Here is a 21,792-nt window from a genome sequence, read left to right as displayed (position 1 = left end):
TATTGGACCATTTGCACATTGCTGGATGCTACCAGGCCGTTTGGCGTCATTGGCCATTTCTTATCCCAGGATAGCCTGATACTAAGAATCCCAGCGGCCACCGTGGCTGACATGACGGGGCATCCCAAGTCTGATGTCACAGGAAAGCATAAATGAAGGTGGCCCCTTTAAAAGCTTTGCTTTTCACGCTGGAAACCAGACCAGTAACTGAAGCGCATTTCTGGAGAAGAAGAGGTCCCATGTGGATTCTTCATTTATTCTCCTTCTTTGGCCAACGAAAAATTCATGAAAGAGGTTTCTGGAATAAGAAGGCCAGAAATTTCACTTTGCCGATCGAAGACGTGAGTTTAACACATAACCAAAAAAACACGGAGTTTCAAGGAGACACAACTTTCCCTAACCGAGGACGCGTGGAACTCTTCCACCCCTTTTTTCTCTCTCACTCGCTGCCCCAGAAGGAAACTTCAACAAGTAAAATCCACCTTTTATTTTTATTTCTTTATTAAGAATAGCTTGGACAGGGTAGAGGAGATTTCGTGCATTGTAGAATTGCCACTTATGTTCTGAATTGTATGTGCATGCCATTGCTCTTTTGAAACGTGATTACTGTTGTTTTCTGAGGTTGCTGAGTCTCGCAAGATTGTGCTTTTAGTGTGCGAACACCTGAGAGCAGGTGCGCTGTGAAACTGGACCGCTATAATAACTTTGTGGTGAAAATCAACCATTTTCTTTGTCTTCAACTTCATGTTTTATAAGTTGCCGCCAACAGTCTTATAATCCTTTGTGTTCTGTAACATCCCCAGCAGTGGGGGATGTTTTATGACTGTGCATCTCACTGAGCTACACTTTCTGATGGGCTGCACTCCCAATGCTTCCTTCAACACCATATTCCCTTGTCATATTATCATTTTGCCATAACTGCTGGTTGATTCCATACACACCCACTGCTGTTTTGCTTTATTTTGTTTAGTTAGATATTTTACCCTTTTGTGTAGAACTTTGCATGTTTGAGTAGGTGAAGATTATTGGATCAAAGAGTTGATTGTATCAGGCTGATTGGTTTAATGAATTTTCACGTAGATAAAGAGAAGGCGTTTTGTGTTTATTTTGTGCAAGAGTGATTTGTCAGTCAAAATAAGGTTAAAGTTCCACACGTTTCGGCAGAAACCATTGATTAAACAGTGACATCTCTGGTAATAGTATTTAACGGTTGTAATTATCAAAGGTGTTGAGCCACAATTACAACACCAGAAGACATCTCTGGTTTCGATTCATAAATGAGGATTTTTGGTTAAGAAATTAATTTTCTCAAATTATGATTTTTAATTATAATTATTAATGTCATAATGTTGATGGCCGACTTGACCCACATGCAGAAAAATACGAAGAAACAGAGAAACGTTTGGTAAAATTTTATTAGGATATCTGGTGCAGGAAACCGCAGTAGCAGGGAGACTGAAAAAGAGAATGAACGCTGGTGAACAACCCACAACTGAAATTCTCAAATATGTTCTATGGAGAAAGCTTACATTGGGTAGAGTTAAGTCCGCCAGGGAGAGAGGATGTGATCCTGGTAAGAGGTGGCTATGCAGCAATGCCGTAGCAGATGAGTCCTGAGAGGCTTGGAGGAGGGTGGACAGGGTTCGCATGAAGCTGTGAGAACAATCTCTAATCTGGTTGCCAGTGGAACAAAAACAAGAATCCAGAGTCCAAAAAGCTATTGGAAAGTTTCTTCAGATATCTCACATGAGCGAGGCTTGGTCAACCTGAGACAAAAACAAAACATTAGTCAAGGAACAAGAATTGGAATCTTCTCAGACAAGCAATAATCAAAACCATGATTTGGCTAAGTAAAATACCACGAAGAGGCAAAACACTCAGGCGTCGAAGTACTGGCTCGCCTCCTTCTTATAGTCCTCTAGCTGATGACAATCATGCGAAACACCTGACGACCAGCTCCTCAGCTCTTAACGCCCCTACTGGTGGAAGAGGGTTAGTAGCAGGCAAAAATGACCAGGATCTGACAATTAATAAATATTAATTAATCAATAATCATAATCCCAACATTGGCGTTCCATAGACGGGCCTTAAAAAGACAGACATCACATCACTGTTGCACATATTTAAACAATTGTTATATCTGTAAAATTTAACAAGCTTTATTGTGAAATTTGGTGAATTTTGCAGAGAGCGTATGTAATCTAGGGGATATCTTAACTAGAATTTGCTCAGTTCTGCTTCAGAGGATAAAATAATCTTTCAGAGGTGTTTTTGTGGACGCAAGGTGGAAGTTGTGTAGCCTGTGGTGTGAAACTTAAAATTTAATTTCTGTAAAAGCAAGAAGCTCTGAAAACCATCTCTCCGAATCCTCTTTTTATTTAGGGTGGTCCCTAGTTACAATGAACGTTGCTGCTCTGAAGGATGGAGGAAAACAAACAACAGCAACGTGACATAGGTCATGCACACCATTATCTTGTACTAACACGCTTGCATTGTCTCCATAATCTCAAGATATGTGCGATCGTTGTTCAGCACAATCAGCTGTTGCCTTTGTGATGTCCTCAACTGTGGCTGCATCATCTCGATTCCACCTTTCCTCCTTGTCTGCAAACAACTCATCACATGTTTGCTTACACATACAACATGAAAGGTTATAAAAGTCAAATAGCAAAGGTAATAAAGAGAAAATGTAAGATAAATCTATATACAATTATTCCAACATTTTCCCCCTGTTTATCTTATATTTGCTCATATTCTCATATCACTGAAACAGCCACTTCTTTTGGAGTTTTAACTGTAACATAATTTTTCATGTGCACAAATACAATTACACTCAGAGGCACTTACTGACATTTAACACTAGAACTCCCAGAATTCTAACACTACTAGAACTCCCAAGCCCGTCAATTTGACGGCGAGCATTCTGGATGCAAGGTGGTGATGACGTCATCGCATTACATTGGTCAGAATGCTGAAGGTTTTCTTGCACACTATAAAATGATGGTTTTGACAAGATAAAAGTATTTGATCAAAACCTATAAAGTTTTATTATTATTTATAAATATTACTGAAAAATAATACAGAGTAGTGGGTAAATTTAAAAAAAAAGCTTTACTAATCCGACCAAAAGCTGTACAGCTCCATGTTACGCCCACCTTTCACTCCGCGGACATAAACTAGTGGTAAAAATGCCTTCAGCTCATCCACACTCATGTCCGAGGAGGAATCATCTCCTAAAACTCTGCGGGCCTCAGCCACGGCGCAGCCCTGAACGTGGATGAGCATTTCGGTGTCCACCAAGCAGAGGAATGCGGTCTGGGCATCTTGGATCTGGCGCTCTATCAACGTGTTCTGGCTCTGACGCCTCCCTCTACTTTCTTCCTCCCCTACTACTGTCCACACAGTGCCATCCTTTCCTATCTCCTCCTCTTTCCCAGGTGTGCACTCATCTTGCGATGAAAATGCTGTAAAGAACAGAATAGATTGTTGTTACTGGGCTACTATATCTATGACCTAACTTATTGTTTATTTTTTTTCCATTATCAGTACCTTGTTTTTTAGTTTCTCTCCTGCCAGGGAGCTGGATTGCTGGGTTTATAGCTGGGCGTCTGGGCCCCTGGCTTGTCTCCCTGTCTCTGAACCTGCGCTGATTGTGGCACTGTTGCTGTAGTTTAGTGGTTCCAGTGTCTTAATTTTCTTCACTGACTTTCAGGTCTCTCCAGCCTCTAAATGTCTGGGTCCACCCTATTATCAGTCTATAAATCACTTCCCCTGGCAGAGTTTCCAACAGAAATGACCTTTTTACCAATGTTTCTTCTTTACACTCCTTATTAACACCCAGTCTCCTGGTTCCACTAGTGGGTTTTCCTGCTGGGAAATTAGTTTGATTTTGTTTCTGTTGTTTTTCTAACATACTCCTCATATAATCAACTAGGTTGGCTTATTCATCTAATTCCCACTGATTTTTGAACTGTGGTAATCTGTATGGTCTTCCAAATAACGTTTCATAGGGTGTTAGCCCTGAGGTGCTTGTGATGTTTATATATAGTTTTACTAGATCCAGACACTGTGTCCATGGTCTTCCTGTCTCTTCAATACGCTTTTTCAGGCGGTTGTTTATAGTCCCATTCATTCTTTCCACTAATCCAGCACTTTGAGGGTGGTAAGCGCAATGGTTTCTTAGATCTATGTAAAACATAATTCCTATTTTCTTTATTATTTGATTTATAAAATGGGCTCCATTGTCACTATATACTTTCTCGTATCTGGGAATGATATCTTTACACAGTGCTTTTGCTACAGTTAAGGCATCTGGATGTTTAGTTGGAAATAGTTCTATCCATTTAGAAAATGCATCTATAATGACTAAACAGAACCTTTCCCTTCACTGTGGTTTAGTTCAATAAAATCCATATGAATTGTTTGGAAAGGGTATTGTGGTTTTGGAAATTGTCCTCTTCATGGTCTTAGATTCCCTTGTGGATTATGTTTTGCACATGTTAAACATGTTCTACAAAAAATTTTTGAATAAGAGTTAAATCCATATGTTGTATAATATTGATGTATCTGTCCTACCATTCCCCCTGTTGATACATGTGAAACACGATGGCTCAATATTGCTGCCCATTTGTATAGGTTCTTTGGTAGGATAGGTTTATTATCTGGTCAAATATAGACTTAATCTTTTAATGTAGCTACATGTTTTTTTCCACATTTCTATTTCCTGTGGTGGGCTTTGTGATGCATTTCTTTTAACACAACATTGTCTACACTATGCTGTTTTTCCATAACTAATATTTTGATTTGTCCTGCTGCAGCCACTTTTGCTGTCTTATCTGCAAATGCATTTCCTTTTATGACATCATTTGTGCCAGAAGTTTGAGCTGCACACTTACAGACTGTTAATTTCCTAGGGAGGTGTAGTGATTTTAGTAAGTCTTTTAACAAATCAGCATGCGTTACTGGTTTCCCAGTAGACGTTACCATGCCTCTATTCTTCCAATATTGAGCAAATGTATGCAATGTTACAAATGCATATTGACTATCAGTATAAATAGTTCCTCATTTGCAAATAGTTTGCAGGTTTCGGTTAACGCAATAAGCTCTGCAGCCTGTGCAGAATAATGTGAAGGTAATTGTTCCACTTTTAACACTGGATCTCTTGTCACCACTGCATATACTGTTTGTGTTTTCCCTCTCTCATCTTTTCTGGAGGAACCATCTACATAGACTATCTTGTCCTGTACCAGGGGTTGATCCTGCAAATAACTTCTAGTTTTTGCTTCTTTTTCTGCTAATTCTTGACAATCATGCTGAATTCCATCTTCAGGTGTGGGTAACATTGTTGCTGAGTTTAAGGTGGTGCACCTTTCTATAGTTAAGTGTGGTTGTGACAGTAAGGTTGACATGCAGGACAAATGTCTGGCAGGTGATAGAAAGGTCATATTTGTTTGCAGTAATAATGCTGAAACTGCATGGGGAACTCTTAAAGTTAAAGTGTGGAATAACTCTATTGTGGCACTGACTTCAACTGCCATTGAGGCTGCAATTACCATTCTCCCGTCCGTCAGAACCCACTTTAACCGGTGCAAAAGATCCTGGACACTCATCAAAATGTGTCTCCCACAATCATCCATCATCACCAAACAACACGCAGACCTTTAGAGGAGACTGGCTCCCACTTACACTCCTGGCCAAGAGGCATGGCTTTCTGCTAAGAACTGTCCTTTGAAAGCTTACTCCTTCAAACTTGCTCCTAGGTTCCCGGGTCCCTTTCAAAAGGGACCCAGGTCATCAGCCCATCATCTGTGTGCCTCCAGCTTCCCTCTCATCTTAGAGTTCACTGGACATTCCATGTCTTACAAATCAAGCCTGTCTTGTCCAGTCTCCTGTCGGTTAGTAACTCCTTTAATGAAGCTACCTCAACCTAAGAGTCTCTTGGAAAGATCTGGATCTGTCTGTAAGCCGGCTTCTTGCTCCGCCTACCCTGCCTGTCCACCCTCCAATGTCAACTGATACCGAAGGAAGCTCGCTCGCACAGCACGCTCACCTGCCAACCTTAGGCTACGTGGCTTGCCCACTTCCTCCTGGAATCCACAAACTTGTCCACAAGTGAGATCCACATTCATACCACCCGGACTCTCTTAGTGAACCGATCACCACAACCTGATGATTACATCATATTAATAAACCTGTTTATACCTTTTCTGTTCTCCTGGTGTGCTCCTCTATAGTCTCCTGGCAAAACCGAGAAATGACAGGAACATGTCAATATCCATTCTTTTAAAGGGATAAAAAAAAACTTCCTTTTAAAAAAATGCCTTACTTTAGAGGAATTTTACATCCAAAGAAGATGACACATAAAGGATATAGATTCATTCAGTTCTGAAAAGGTGTGGCACAAGTTATATAAAACGCAGTTTTGCTTTTTTTTTAACAAACAAAACAATATTTTGCGGAACAAATCTCAATCAATAATTTTAATTGGAAGATTTCTCAAAAAAATGAATTAGTTTACAATTTAGTCATTTGTTTAGTTGTAGTATGCTGTAAACAGTGTTGGCTCAAGATAGTGAAACCAACCGTTCTTCTTTGCCTGTGGCTGGTTTGTGTATAAAGACCTAGGTACAAATTCTAGGAACAACAACATAGAACTAAACTCTGAAAACATTCAAAGGAAAAAAAAGTATTCTGTTTGTCAAGGCTACTTTGGCCAAATTGCCTTCATTCATGCAGATTACATGCAAATATTGTTTGTCTAAAAGACTAGAACCCTTTATCAGCACAGCTTTTCACAGGCAAATTTTAAAACATCTAATTTTCCCAAGTTAAAAACTAATATATTAGAGCTGTGACTAAGACCCTCATAGGAAGATTCCATACCTCCCTCAGCCAGCTGCTGCTCATCAGTATTACGTTTCCGTAAACAAACTGTTGCATAATCTCTGTGACAACTATATTGAAACCTTAAAGTGTGGCAAAATCAGTCAGTTTTTTTCATATTTATTTTTTTTTAAATACGAAATTAAAACACATTTTTTGATTGTGTTTTGTGTGTATTTGATGTTTTGTGATTCTGACTCATATATTTGGTTTACATTGTATATTACAACCTGTACTTGTGTCAAGCTTATAAGAGCTGCACACTCGATCATATAAGCACTTTATCTGGAAAAAGTCTTACTTGAAAATAAATCTTGTAAAATTATTGCATTGAATCATTTTTATGTATAATCTCCCTTACTTCCTTTAATTAGCTGTCGTCCTTCCTTTGTGCCAACTTTGGGATTATTGACCAAACACTATGACAGGATTAAGCCTAATGGGTCTCTGGGTGTTTAGTGTCCAATAGATCTATGCACATGTTATTTTTACCAAACATGCTGTTTGTACAAAGTAAATGTGTTTGAAGCTTTTTGGTCATTGCTTTATGGTAACAGAGAAAATTGAACCACTTATTGTCTACAAAAACAAATCTGTGTCTTCATACCTGAGCAAAAAATTTTAACGAGTGCTGGAAAAAGGCACTGTATAAATATTATGCATGTGTGAAATCCACAATGTGCTTTCATTATTTTACTATTAATCTTATTACTATAACAATAAATTGAGATATTAAAAGTATTTGAACAGCTAAATGAAGTCAGTGAAAATACAAACTAATATCAACTGTAATCAATATAAATGGGTTCATATTAAGATGATAGTCCAACATGACTAATAATAAATGTTAGTCTGTAACAACACAGAGTTCAATAATCCTATCAAATACATTGAAAAAAAAAATTAAAAATAAGGCTGCAGGTGGCGCAGTTGGTAGCAGTGTTGCCTTGCAGCAAGAAAGATCTGGGTTCAATTCCCAGCCTTGGGTCTTTCTGCATGGTGTTTGCATGTTCTCCCTGTGCATGTGTGGGTTCTCACTGGGTACTCTGGCTTCCTCCCACAGTCCGAAGACATGCCTGTTAGGTTAATTGGTAACTCTAAATTGCCCTTACATGTATGAATGAGTGTGTGCATGGTTGTTTGTGTGTTGCCCTGCGATGGACTGGCAACCTGTCCAGGGTGTACCCTGCCTCTTGCCCATAGACTGCTGGAAATAGGCACCAGCTCCCCTGTGACCCACTATGGAATAAGTGGTAGAAAATGAATGACTAACTACATTGAAATTATAAAAAGGCTTTAGGTAAATGCAATGCTGAGTTGTTGGCCAACAGAGGAATATATGAAACCAAAAGAAGAAAATTAGATTAGAATTGTTGTTCCTTTATGCACCTTAAAGCAGTACTCACAGTTATTGATTATACTGCCCCTGGTAAAGAAATGGTAATCACCAGATTGAAAACATTGATCCAGTAGGAATATACAGGGGTTGGACAATGAAACTGAAACACCTGGTTTTAGACCACAATAATTTATTAGTATGGTGTAGGGCCTCCTTTTGCGGCCAATACAGCATCAATTCGTCTTGGGAATGACATATACAAGTCCTGCACAGTGGTCAGAGGAATTTTAAGCCATTCTTCTTGCAGGATAGTGGCCAGGTCACTACATGATACTGGTGGAGGAAAATGTTTCCTGACTCGCTCCTCCAAAGCACCCCAAAGTGGCTCAATAATATTTAGATCTGGTGACTGTGCAGGCCATGGGAGATGTTCAACTTCACTTTCATGTTCATCAAACCAATCCTTCACCAGTCTTGCTGTGTGTATTGGTGCATTGTCATCCTGATACATGGCACCGCCTTCAGGATTCAATGTTTGAACCATTGGATGCACATGGTCCTTAAGAATGGTTCGGTAGTCCTTCGCAGTGATGCGCCCATCTAGCACAAGTATTGGGCCAAGGGAATGCCATGATATGGCAGCCCAAACCATCACTGATCCACCCCCATGCCTCACCCTGGGCATGCAACAGTCTGGGTGGTACGCTTCTTTGGGGCTTCTCCACACCGTAACTCTCCTGGATGTGGGGAAAACAGTAAAGGTGGACTCATCAGAGAACAATACATGTTTCACATTGTCCACAGCCCAATATTTGCGCTCCTTGCACCATTGAAACCGATGTTTGGCATTGGCATGAGTGACCAAAGGTTTGGCTATAGCAGCCCGGCCGTGTATATTGACCCTGTGGAGCTCCCAACGGACAGTTCTGGTGGAAACAGGAGAGTTGAGGTGCACATTTAATTCTGCCGTGATTTGGGCAGCCGTGGTTTTATGTTTTTTGGATACAAACCGGGTTAGCACCCGAACATCCCTTTCAGACAGCTTCCTCTTGTGTCCACAGTTAATCCTGTTGGATGTGGTCCGTCCTTCTTGGTGGTATGCTATTACCCTGGATACCGTGGCTCTTGATACATCACAAAGACTTGCTGTCTTGGTCATAGATGCGCCAGCAAGACGTGCAACAACAATTTGTCCTCTTTTGAACTCTGGTATGTCACCCATAATGTTGTGTGCATTTCAATATTTTGAGCAAAACTGTGCTCTTACCCTGCTAATTGAACCTTCACACTCTGCTCTTACTGGTGCAATGTGTAATCAATGAAGACTGGCTACCAGGCTGGTCCAATTTAGCCATGAAACCTCCCACACTAAAATGACAGGTGTTTCAGTTTCATTGTCCAACCCCTGTATCTCTCCTTTGATAAAAGAAAGGAACAACAGTTAAAGAGGGATCTTATTCATTGGCTTCTGTCCTGCAGGTACATCTCTGGGTGTGGACATATTACTGAACATGTAATATTTAGTATGTTTAAATCCATATACAGTGCATAAACTGTGTTTTAATTACAAAATAGTATAGTAACAAATGTTTTGCTTGCTGAAACATGAATAAAAAATCTCCTTTAAGAGTTCTTGAATCCTCATATTAAATTATCTTGACCTTTTCTGATCTCCCTTTAGAAGAAAATGTACTATTGTGCTTTTGTGACATTTTTGCTTGATTGTTATTTCCATGACAGTGTGAAGCTAAAAGTGATGGGATCATTCAACATAGACACTGCGAATTTTACACAACGTGGCATTCAACTAGGCACCACAGAACATTTTCAAAATGTTTAATGCCTGTTCAGGCTCTCCTGAAATGTCCAAAAACCGCATTAGCACATGTAAATGATAAATTGCGCAGCATTTGTGCAAAGACTTCATTCTGCACAAGCTCACAGAAGTCTGACAACCACAAGTGCAGACACCACAAGGATTTTTTATAACTATGTCCTAAATCAGAAACATATTTACTGAGTCATCAAGCACATGTTTGTTTTGTTATTCATTTGGGGTAGTGAGGATTCCAGTTATCCAATGGTCTTCTTGGTTCTTAGTGTTCTTCCTCTTCCATTTTTAAAGCACTGTATTGAGTTGTGGCATTATATAAGGGTAAGGGCAATGCCAGTACCCCTATCAATCTTTTAACATAAGGTTCAAACTGGTTTGTTATATCCCATGATATTAATGTGTGTTACACTAAAAAAGTCAAGTGTTTGGATGTTTGAGTTCCTTATATCACTGCAACAGTAAATGCTAACAACCTTGACAAGTAGTGCCCGCTTTAATCAAGTTCACAAGTAAAGTTTGGGTATGATTTTAGTAGATAAATAGATAAATGAGGAAATTAGATTTGCAGTTCTATAAAAAAGTATTAGCCCGAGGATTAAGTCATGATTTTTTCCAAATATTTAGGTTTCTGACTGTCCAGTCACTGAACAGGCTAGGTCAAGCTAATTGTCGATCACAGGACAATTTGTTCTTTTTGGGGAAGACAGACTCCAATCACTTGGGGAAGTGTGAGTTCCTCATTGTGGCAGCTGTCAGAAAGGGAACACTGGTGGAGTGGCATACTGGTGGTGATACCAGTTTTTGAAAAGGCTGGGAGACTATCTAGAGATGATACTTAAGCAATCTGGCTTTCGTCCTGGCCATGAATCCGATTTTACCCTCACGTAATTGCTGAAGGGGTCATGGAAGTTTCATCATCCTGTTCACATTTGTTTTATCCCTTAAAGTTGAGATGGAGTCTCCTTTGCATCTTCTGTATAAGAGATAGCAGGATAGAGCATGAATTGGATAGATAGGGTAGAGAACTTTGACTTCCAGTGGGAGTTTAGAGTACAGCTGCTGAACCACTGCATCGCAGAGAGTCAGCTGCGGTGGTTCTGGCATGTGATAGGATGCCTTATTTTGCCACTTCCCTAGATGTTATTCTTTTTTCAGTTGAAGGTCAAAGGCAAACACATTTTCATTTTTAACTGAATTTGTTGTGTATTTAATACTTCAAAAGTATAGGAAAATACTCATCAGGTAGATCTTATATGTGTGACCAGAAAAGACCTATGCTGGATGTTTTGCTGAAAATAAATGTTTTTGATTGCTAGTCTGAGTTTGCAAACATTTTATGAACTATTAATGTACCGCTACATATGCTCATTCTCTGACAAACTGTCAGCTTTTCCTTGCTTCCTCTGCTGGAGATGTGGGCAGTGAGTGCCTGTGACAGGGATGTCTGTTGTGCATCTTCATGAGTCTCTGTCAACTGAATAACAAGACACAACAAGTGATAAAAGCAAAAGGAACTGACACAGACAAGAAGGGAAGAGCAGATGTTTAACATGAAAGTAAACGCAAAACAAAACAGGCATTGGAAGGAGATGGGGAGGGAGAAGAAGAACAAAATTAGGTTGAAAATAAAGGTTCAGTAACTTTTACTAGGTTGGAGGAACGTGTTAAGATGAGAAATGTGGGAACAAGTTCTTTTGGAGAGGATATATTAAAGACAAGGTATCCATTTTAATGAATGCAATGTTCTAGTCTATTCCATGGGGCACTGCTGAAAAAGAGTGACATTCGTGGGTGGAGATCACATAAAATTGTGAATTTAAAGTCCTAAAATGCATTACACAATGGACATTTTAGGCAAAGGTTATTCTAAAAGAAGTATAGGAAAAAAATAGGTTTTACTTTTTGACCCTTTTAACCCTCTGATAGAGACCTATTCAGTCCTGTACCCCCACCCAATAACCGCATGAGCCTTCTTGTGACCCTACACAGATTAAATGGGTATAGAAAATGGATGGATGGATAAATAAAAGAATGCTATAAGTGCTATAATGTGATAATTTCACCAAATCTAAAAAGAATTTAATACATTTATCTAGTGACAACAACAAGATAATTTGTTATTTTTGGAAACATGGGAAATTATTCAGAGTTACAAAGGGTTACTTAGATTTTAAATAATCTTACAAATTATTTTATAGTTTTCCGTTTACATAATTTGGTACAAGGTAAAAAAAAATCTTTAACTTTAATCTTTGGTATACAAAACCATACATCACAGATTCCACTATATCATTATTTTTATTAAAACAAATGTAATAAAAAATATGAAACAGTTTATACAAAACTAAGTACACCCCAAAACCACTAAATATGTATCGGTTATACAAAACCTTACCAAAAATAAAACTATGTTCTTGGGTTAGTTTTTGGTTGACTTTATTATTCTCTTACATCAATATGGAGAATCTTTGGCCCACTGTTCCTAACATTAAATTGTTTTAGTGCTTGCATGAAACAATTTCGGCTGAGCCAGTGGTTAAAAACATTAGTATTTGACTACAAGGTACCTAGGTTCTGTGGCTGCTCAAGACGCTCAAATTCCCAGTCCTCCACCACCATGCTTGACACTTAGTATGAGGCGTATGTGCTGACATGCTGTTTGGTTTTTATTAAACATAGCACTGAGCATTATGGTCAAACATAATTTCTCTAAAAGAAGCCATTCCTGTTCAGCCCTGTTCTTGCTTTTTGTTATAATGTGTAATAATTAACATACTCAGCTTTTGCAATTACTATCAGCATTGCGCGGTCTTGGGGCGAATTTGTTCAGATGTGCACTCCTGGAAAGATTGGCAACTAAAGTTTTGCATTTGCTTGGCAGAAAAATAGAATTCAAATTTTTTCTATTGAAGAGGGCTGCACAGTGGCACAGTTGGTAGCACTGTTGCCTTGCAGCAAGAAGGTCCTGGGTTCAATTCCCTGCTGGGGTCTTTCTGCATGGAGTTTGCATGTTCTCACCAGGTACTCCAGCATCCTCCTACAGTCCAAAGACATGCCTGTTAGGTTAATTGGTTAATCTAAATTGCCCTTAGGTGTATGAATGAGTGTGCATAGTTGTTTGTGTGTTGCTCTGTGATGGACTGGCAACCTGTCCAGGGTGTACCATGCCTCTTGCCCATAGACTGCTGGAGATAGGCACCAGCTCCCCTGTGACCCACTATGGAATAAGCGGTAGAAAATGACTGACTGATGTTTTCAATTGACAAAATGGAGTTTTGACGAAAATTCAACTTGGAAGACTCACCTTCACTTCCGGCTCTGTCTAACTACTCCACCATGTTCTATGCTCCGACCAATCCGCTCCTGATCCACATTCCTCTTCAGCCAATCATCCCTCCAAGCTTCGCTTTAAAAGACCTTCATATGCAGAATCTCCTGCCCTTCAGCTGAGCTTCGGCCCTTCTCCCCCCATCTCCACCATCAGGCTTCAAGCTCCTTCAGACTCCCTTATCTCCTCAGGCCTCCACTCCACCACCAGTATCAGGATCCTGGGGGAAAGAGTTCTCTAATTCTAACCCTAAGATGTTTATTGAAGCTAATGTCATTATCAGAATCCATGTCTTCCACCGGGGTCCGAGCGGCGAAAGAAAACAAACATCAACTAATAAACTTCTCTAATTGCCATCTCTATGTTTCTCTCATTTGTGAGTCTTTCCAGGTTGAGTTTTCATTATAACCCTTCGCAGATTTATTATGAGAGAATTAGGGAATTGCTTCTCTAAGCTTATTGCATAAGTCTTTCCACTCCTGTGATGCTGCGCGATTCAGACCAGCAGACTGAGAAAACTGGTTTTCTAGATGTGGCTACTCTTGTCGATTAGTTCATTAGGGACATAAAGTAGGAGCACCTGGCTTCCCTTCCCTAAATGCTTTGGAAACAAGGCGGTACTTGGTTTTTTCCATACACAGCTTTAATAAAAAAGTTAAAATGTCAAATTTGAAATAAACTTTGCACACTTGAGCTTAGACTACATAAATTTAGAACCTGTTAAGGACAAAGACAAAATCATTTTTCTTATGTTATAAAAGCAATGACCTAAAGGGGTTGTGCCTTGTTTTTACTTTGACTATATGAGTTGATGAAAACAGTTCTACTATGAAAGTGTTCTGACAATATGTCAATGCATAAACTGTAGTGCAAAGAAAATTACCGAATAAACAGAGACTTTCAAAAACAAATGACTATACCTTAACAACAGGGTGAAACAGAGAGAGAAACAGAGACAGTGAGAAAGAGAGAGAGAGAGAGGGAGACTCTTTGTGTGGGTTCAACCTCAGGTCTCCAGTGGATTGCTTCGGAGACGGGGTCTCCAATGGCTGAACAGGGGTGAGTCCAAAAGGTCCTGCTGTTGTCGCTGGGACTGGATTGGATAGCACAAAACCGTGGGCCAAGAGAGAGAGAGAGAGAACTCAGATGTTTTTTTATTGGAAGTTTGGTCCAGTTGGTACTAATATCCATGTAATAGATGTAAATTACTTGACCAGCAATCCAAGTTTAATTTTCCTCAAGCCATGAAGTAATGAAGGCAATGATTGAAAAAATCAATCAAAATCAATCAAAATGAAAGACCCAATGTTACCCCAAGACCAGCCCCAGATGTAATCTTTTCAGTCTACATTACAGTCTATCTACATCAGAAGAATTTGGGTTTCTAGATTTCTTCAAAATTCTATGGTGTTGTTTGAATACTTCATAGAATTATTTCTTTTGTGTTGTGCTTTTTGTAACAATACTGGGGGGTGTTTTGAAAACGAATAATTTATGTACTAAGCATTACTTTTAATGAGAAGACTACTACATCATACTAGTTATCTAAAGACATGTGGCAACTGTGTCAACATCTGATTGAATTTGGCCTGCACAAAAGATTTATATTTACATCTGTTTACTGCTGAATAGAGTTTTTATTACTTAACAAATGTCAAAACAGAAGCAAAAGGGTGCAAGAATGCATGGGAAGAACAACTAGCATAATGTGTTAATGCTTTAATTTTTCACAGTCCCCCCACCATTCTAATAAGATTAGCAACAAATGTATCATTGTCAGAGGAGCTCTGATGATAGTGATTTTTACATGCTATTATCAAAACAAAATCCCAAGTAGAATCAATGTTTAAAACTTCTGACATAACAGTGAGCAAAAATATGAATTCTACTGCAAGAGTCTGTGCTTAACTTTTCAAGTAAAGAACTATGTGAGTTTTAAACTTTACTTCTTACTTCCTGTTGTGTATAGCTGTGCTGCAGTGCAAAACTCTGTGTAGTTATAAACAAAATGTTTTTTGCAATTTATAAAAATCTTTGATGTGATTTGATGGTGTAATATTTTTGGTATGTTGCTATATCAGTCAGCCAACACAGGCTAGGAATCCAATGGGAATTAAGTATTATCTATAGTAAATGAAAAATAACAGAAATTAACTGAAACAAGAAAGCTCATGTGCAGAGATTTAAGATGCTACCTAGAAGACATAAAAGACATAAACTAACCAAATCAAATCATAAGATGCATATTAGTGCAAACTAACCCACGACCTAACTTCTATAAATAAACAATATGGTTTGCAAGTTTATTTCTTTCAGAAATGAAGAGCACACATTTTCAATTTAAGAGCAGGATTCTTTGTTTTTAGTTTTTCATATTGCAAGTCTGTCACTCAAAACTTTGCTCTTGAACCTTCAAAAGTGTCTGCTTACTTGTAAATTTGCTTTGCTTTTTCTCTGCAAGCAATTGAAACCTGCTCAATTTGTTTCTCTATGCTCAAAGTGGTATTGAAGGCCAAGTTGTGTACATTAAATCACAGCCACCACTGAATGTGAGTATAGATTTGCTCTTATAGACATGCCTACAGTGGTGGGACTCTCATCCTTTTATTTATTGCTTGAAGTGGGATTTTAAGAGGAAGCAGTGCTAGAGTTCACACAAACTAATCCTAAATGGACTTCCAAAAGAACCTTATTTGCATATTGAAAAAAGCTAAATTACTCACTGTCCCTCATTGAATAAATAATGATAAAGGATACCAATTAATGTCACTGCTGAAAGCTTAACTCTCAGATACACAGACAACTAAAATAGTTATTTTACCCTCGAAACACAGTTTGGATAACAAATATTCAGTATTTGAATGAAAAAGTTTGCTTTCTCCCATATAAAAACACAAACAAAATGTAGTCACAACAAAGGCAAAATAATAATTTTTTTAGGTTAAGGTTGCATGTATGCACGACCTCACAGTTGGATATTTTATTTATAATAGTCACAACATACAGTAGCTAGCATGTTTCAAGTAATGCCACAAAAGGTTAGCGCCAAAATGTCTTTTTTAATACTGATGTCTACAAAAATTAAATGACATACAGTAAAGGTCAACCAGCCGGGACTTGAACCCATGAAGCGCTGTGTCGAGGACTAAGGCCTCCGTACATGGATCGCGTGCAATACCCTTGTGCCACCATCACACCCATGAAAGTCATATCTTGTGCAGTAATGGGTTTGGCTATGAATAATTATCAGTAAGTGCTAAGAGCAATTATTGATAAAGTTATTGACTTTAATCAGAATTAACAAGTCAGGGCACCACCTGATTAGCAGGAATTATGAAACAAAATGCTGTAAGTCTCTGTCAGTTATTGTTTTATAAATACATGCCTGTTAAGGTGTGTTATTATTGAACAATAGATAAGTGAATTCGCACACCGGTGTTCTCAAACAGCAACAGAATAAATACAAATAACTTATCTCTGAAATACAATAATTTCTTAACAAAATACTTCAACTTCCAGTTAATATGTTAGTCAAGAAACTCTTCAACTAGCCTAGTGACATTCAACTAAACTTGTCAGTATGTCTGTGTTAAGTTTTGGGTTTTGGTTCTTTGGTGGTTTCTCTGCACCTCCTTGTCTGTATTCTTCAAGTTACTGTTCCTACTGGTTTGGTTCATGATTTATTCTTGTGTTTAGACTACTTTCTGGATTCCTGTGTTAGAGGTGTTAGTTTATGATTTCTTCATCGATCTGGTCCCCCCCCGTTGATGTTCTTTAGTCTCATTGTTTACTTGCTTCTGTTTACTTAGATAGTTCCTGTTACCTCCCTGCACTCCCTGCTCATTAGTCAATCTTCCTTAGTTAGCTCCTATCTCCCTGTTCCACCAGCTGTTTCTGATTCTCTCCCTGATTAGCTTCCTTAGTTCATTGGTCCATTCCCCAACCCAACTCTGTATTTATACTCTGGTTTTCTGTTCTTATCATTGCTTCGTACTGCTGACATCCTTGTCTCCATGTCTCTGTGTTCTTACCTGTTACCCTGCCTGTGTTCCCCCACTGTAAGCTTTAGTTTAGTTCTCAATTTAAGTAATTATTAAAACCCTTTGACTCACCATGCAACTCCCATCCTCCTGCTTGCACTTTGGTCCTGCTTCACTTCCAAGCATTATGGCAAAACTACTAAGTAAAAATCAAAAGAATAAGGACAACTAATGAAATAAAAAAAGGAAACAAATTTGTAAAAATGAACATATAACAATAAAACTAAAACCAATCACCGATAAAATGATGCAGTGATATCACAGTTCAGTGAGAATATGTATGTTTAAGAGCCAAGTTTTTTTTTGAGGAATTAGAATGAGGCCAAATTAGCAATAAATGCTAACAAAGACAGCAGCTGCTCTGTGTTCAGACATCCAGTTCACAATGCAAAGCAGAAAGAAAAATCAAACACTATTTGAAAAATTATTTGTTTAATAAAAAATTTTGAGAAATTAATAACATTTTGGACAGTTTATGCTTAATGTTCTGTTAACTAGCCTTTACATTGACTAATTAAATGGAGCGATGGGTTACAATGAATGGAGCGAAAAATGGATTTGGACTCCGTTTGGTGGACAGACGGCCGGCATGATAACATCACATCTGGGAGGTTCAGCTAACAACAAAGACAATAGTTAATTTTTAGTTGACATGAGAAACCCCCCTGCTTGCTATGCCAGATGCTGTTTGCACATGTCACATTTTAAAACTTTAAACCTGGAGCGCCATTTTTATATAAGTCATAAGTTATGTTTATTCAATGTTATAAGGCATTTGAGTTATTAAAAATGTGTGGACATTTTGCTCTGCGGCCCTTGGCAGTGTTGTTGGATATTTTTCTGGCTCAGGATGCTGATTTGTCAAAACTGGTTGGTCACATTTGCTCTATGACATCACAGGGAATTTAGTTGTGGGGTAAGCTTTTAAGAAAGAGTTTTTACCAGTCTCTTTTGATCTCTGGTTTGGTTCAGTCCTTTTTATTTAAACTCAAGGTGAATAGTAATTGTGAAGGCAGCCTAAAACAGAAAGTACAACTGCATCATGTCAAAAGTGATGACAGTGCAGATATGCTTAGCTCACCTACACTACAGAAACAAAAATGTAACATTGTGGTTTCAGGTTCAAGAAATCTTTGATGTTTAGTTAAGTACAAGGTGGGTAGTTTTCCCAGATAAAAGGCCTTTAGACTATGCTCTGCCTTGATTTTTTTTCTGCTTTGACTTCTGCTTCTGCTTAGACATTTTTTTTCCTGCAAAAATTCTGTGACTTTTTAAAGACTTTTATCTTAAACATATATTTCTCTGACAACAAAGACATTATGCTGCTTAAAGTTAGGCAGAAACAAAACTGCAAGCCAAAGCAATAACAAAGGCGTAACTCATCATTTTATGAAACTGTTATTAATAGCTGTAATATTTCATAAATTTCTAAGGAGGTTATTGTGAGGTTATTTAGGAATTCAATATGTTTTTAAAATGCTCTTATTGGAGCCATACCTTAGCAACACAGGCACACTTAAGAACTGTAATGACCTCAGCTTATGTCACACCAGTACAACCCATTATCTTAAAAGGGTTCTGGCAGAAAACTGACTGGTAAAAATATGCCTAAAATGGCACATTATAATCATTTATCAAAATATATGTTCCTTATAAAAGTATCTTCTCTTCTTTTTGCTTACTCAGTCATCATTTACATGTTAAAAGTGTTTAGATCTCAGGTGTAAGAACCTTACACTGTGAAAATGGACTATAAAAAGAGTCAGTACCCTGGTTAATAGCCACAGGAGGCAGAGAGCAGCACTAACTGCCTCTCATATCGGTTTCATGCATGGCTCAGAAGAAACATACTTATAGATCACTATTCATGAGCAATAATGCAACTAAATCAGTTTTAAAAAGACTACAGGCTGTCAGAATGAAAAGGAGGCCAACTAATGATCACACAAGGTAGCCACAAGGTGTGTACACACAGATTGATGATCTTTTAAATGCACAAGGGGTAGGGGGCTTGTTAAAATCACAGGTTCTCCAAATCTTTTTGAAAGGCAATTCAAAAGGCAAGGTAGTAATTACTCTGACAAAGATTAAAAGATGTCCATTCGTGGTTTTATTTAATAAAATATGAAAAAGTGCAATTATATATGCAGACATTGAACTATCATGCATGTCAGTCAGTCTGTATTCCATAGTGGGTCGCAGGGAAGCTGGTGCCTATCTCCAGCAGTCTACGGGCAAGAGGCGGGGTAAACCCTGAACAGGTCGCCAGTCCATCGCAGGGCAACACACAAACAACCATGCACACACCTAAGGGCAATTCAGAGAGACCAATTAACCTAACAGGCATTTATTTGGACTGTGGGAGGAAGCCGGAGTACCTAGTGAGAACCCACACATGCACGGGGAACATGCAAACTCCATGCAGAAAAGCTGGGAGTCATACCCAGGACTTTCCTGCTGCAAGGCAACAGGGCTAACATCTGTGCCACCATGCAGCCCCTATTGTGTATGTCTCATGGAGAAATAAGTCACTTAGACATGAATAAAATGCCATTCCACCTGTCTAGTACACTTACAATCAATGACTTCAGTCACAGTTATAAATCAATGATGTATATAAACAGTTAGCCAACAGGAGAGGATGTTCTTGTGTAGTTGTGAGGTAAGCTCCAGGTTGCCTCACATTCTACAAAAAATGCTAACAGAATGTCAGTAAGTCAGATTCACTAGAGACATACTCTAATCAGGATGGGAGCCTGCATTACTTTAACTATAGAATGGTAATCTGGCAATGGTTGCAAGTCCCACTGATCATCTTGTGCTGAGAGGCATGATAGGCTGAAGAAATGTCTTTGCACTTGAGGGAGATGAGCAGCACAATAACTGAAGCGTGGAGAAAATGGGACAACACTACTCAGAACAAAAGGAGTTGAATTGCTCTTTCTGTTTGCTGACCTATGAGATTTATCTCTCACTGTAATTTTCTTCTTGGATTTAGCTGGACTTAAGTGTATCCATACATGAGTGCTACTAAGGGAACTTTTTTGCCACTGTCCTCCAAGTAGATGTAAACTAAATATATCTAAATTTCAGTTGTGAAAGTTCGATGCAATTTTCTGTAAGTCTTAGAACATTCAAGTTTCTAGAACAGCCTTGGAAGCACTAGAGTCCAAAGTCATCACTTTAAGTAGATTAGATAAAATAAAGATAAAAAAGCGCTTTGGTGTCACCTACAGTTTGAAGGATATCAAATTTTGGAGAGAAACCGGATAAAAACTGATGAACTAAAGCAAGGCATAAAGTATAAAAAAAAAAAGCAACATTGGAAGCAGTAATGGCACTATCTAAAATTCAGATTTGTTTTTTTCTTTCTTTGATCCACTTCCACTGAGCAGTTTGGGAGGGTGGTAACTGAGGGAGTTGTCCACTGGGATTTTTGACTAAAATCCAAGAACACTCGTTGGGAGCATTTGCAGGTTGTTAGCTGCTGCGAAATCAATTTAGTAAGATGAAGGAAATTAAATCTTAACAAGTAGTATATTTTGTGAAACTAGGAAAACTTGCCTTTTTGCAGTTTTTGAGAGCTGTGTGCAGGTTGGAGTGTGTCTCTCCTCACCTCTCCTTTTCAGGGTGTGACTGGCAGGTGTGGTCCTGAAGCTCCAATTCATTAGGACTAATAAGGAGGAGCTTAAAGAGCAAATCCCATGAGGCAGATACCAGATTTCTTTCTAACTTAGCGTTGTAATCAGGCCTATCTTCTATATGTTGCATTGTTCTTCCTGTGCCAATTCTAGACTTTGTCTTCCTTTTCACATGACTCATTCCATGCCCATTCTCTGGTTCAAATGTTACATAACTCTGCTTTATTGCTTCTTGAATCACTGGAGAAATCCTCTCAATCAATCACTCTCCTCACTGTTCCTCAGATTGCTAACCTGATTTCAGTACATAACATCACTCTGCAAATTACCACACATTCACCTGCCTGTCCATCCTGCTTCGACATACGCTGTACCTCTCAACGTTTCCTGGAGGGAAAGAAACTGCGACATAGCATGTTTGAGTCATCATTCACCACCACCTGCTGGTCTCAGACCCTGGATTTGCTCACCACCTCCTGGACTTCCTCATTCTCCACTCACAGTAAGATCTTCTCTTGATCTGTTATTTAATTACCCATCATCTTATAAAGCCTGGAAATTAACCACTTACCTGTTCTCCTCAGTATCCAGCCAGAATTTTGTAGAGAAGATCTATCACTTTGCACATTTTCAGTAACCCTTTTGAAACTTCAAATTTTCCTCTTGGCCTTTTCAACTATGTGGTTGTCCTTACCCTAAGAACAAGAACTCTGAGGCATTCTGCATGT

The 21,792-nt window shown here is 38.6% G+C and overlaps 1 long non-coding RNA gene across 1 annotated transcript; it reads right to left on the bottom strand.

The window, feature by feature from the left end:
• Positions 1-1,637: 1,637 nt before the first annotated feature.
• On the bottom strand, positions 1,638-2,652 carry LOC124872351. Its single transcript, XR_007039268.1, has 3 exons — positions 2,484-2,652; positions 1,860-1,976; positions 1,638-1,766 (listed from the first exon to the last, which is right to left on the bottom strand). It is a non-coding gene; the product is annotated as an uncharacterized LOC124872351 (long non-coding RNA).
• Between the last annotated feature and the right edge of the window lie 19,140 nt (positions 2,653-21,792).

This window comes from Girardinichthys multiradiatus, chromosome 8, assembly GCF_021462225.1.
Source record: "Girardinichthys multiradiatus isolate DD_20200921_A chromosome 8, DD_fGirMul_XY1, whole genome shotgun sequence".
NCBI classification, from domain to species: Eukaryota; Metazoa; Chordata; class Actinopteri; order Cyprinodontiformes; family Goodeidae; genus Girardinichthys; species Girardinichthys multiradiatus.
This window is presented reverse-complemented; position numbering and strand designations above follow the sequence as displayed.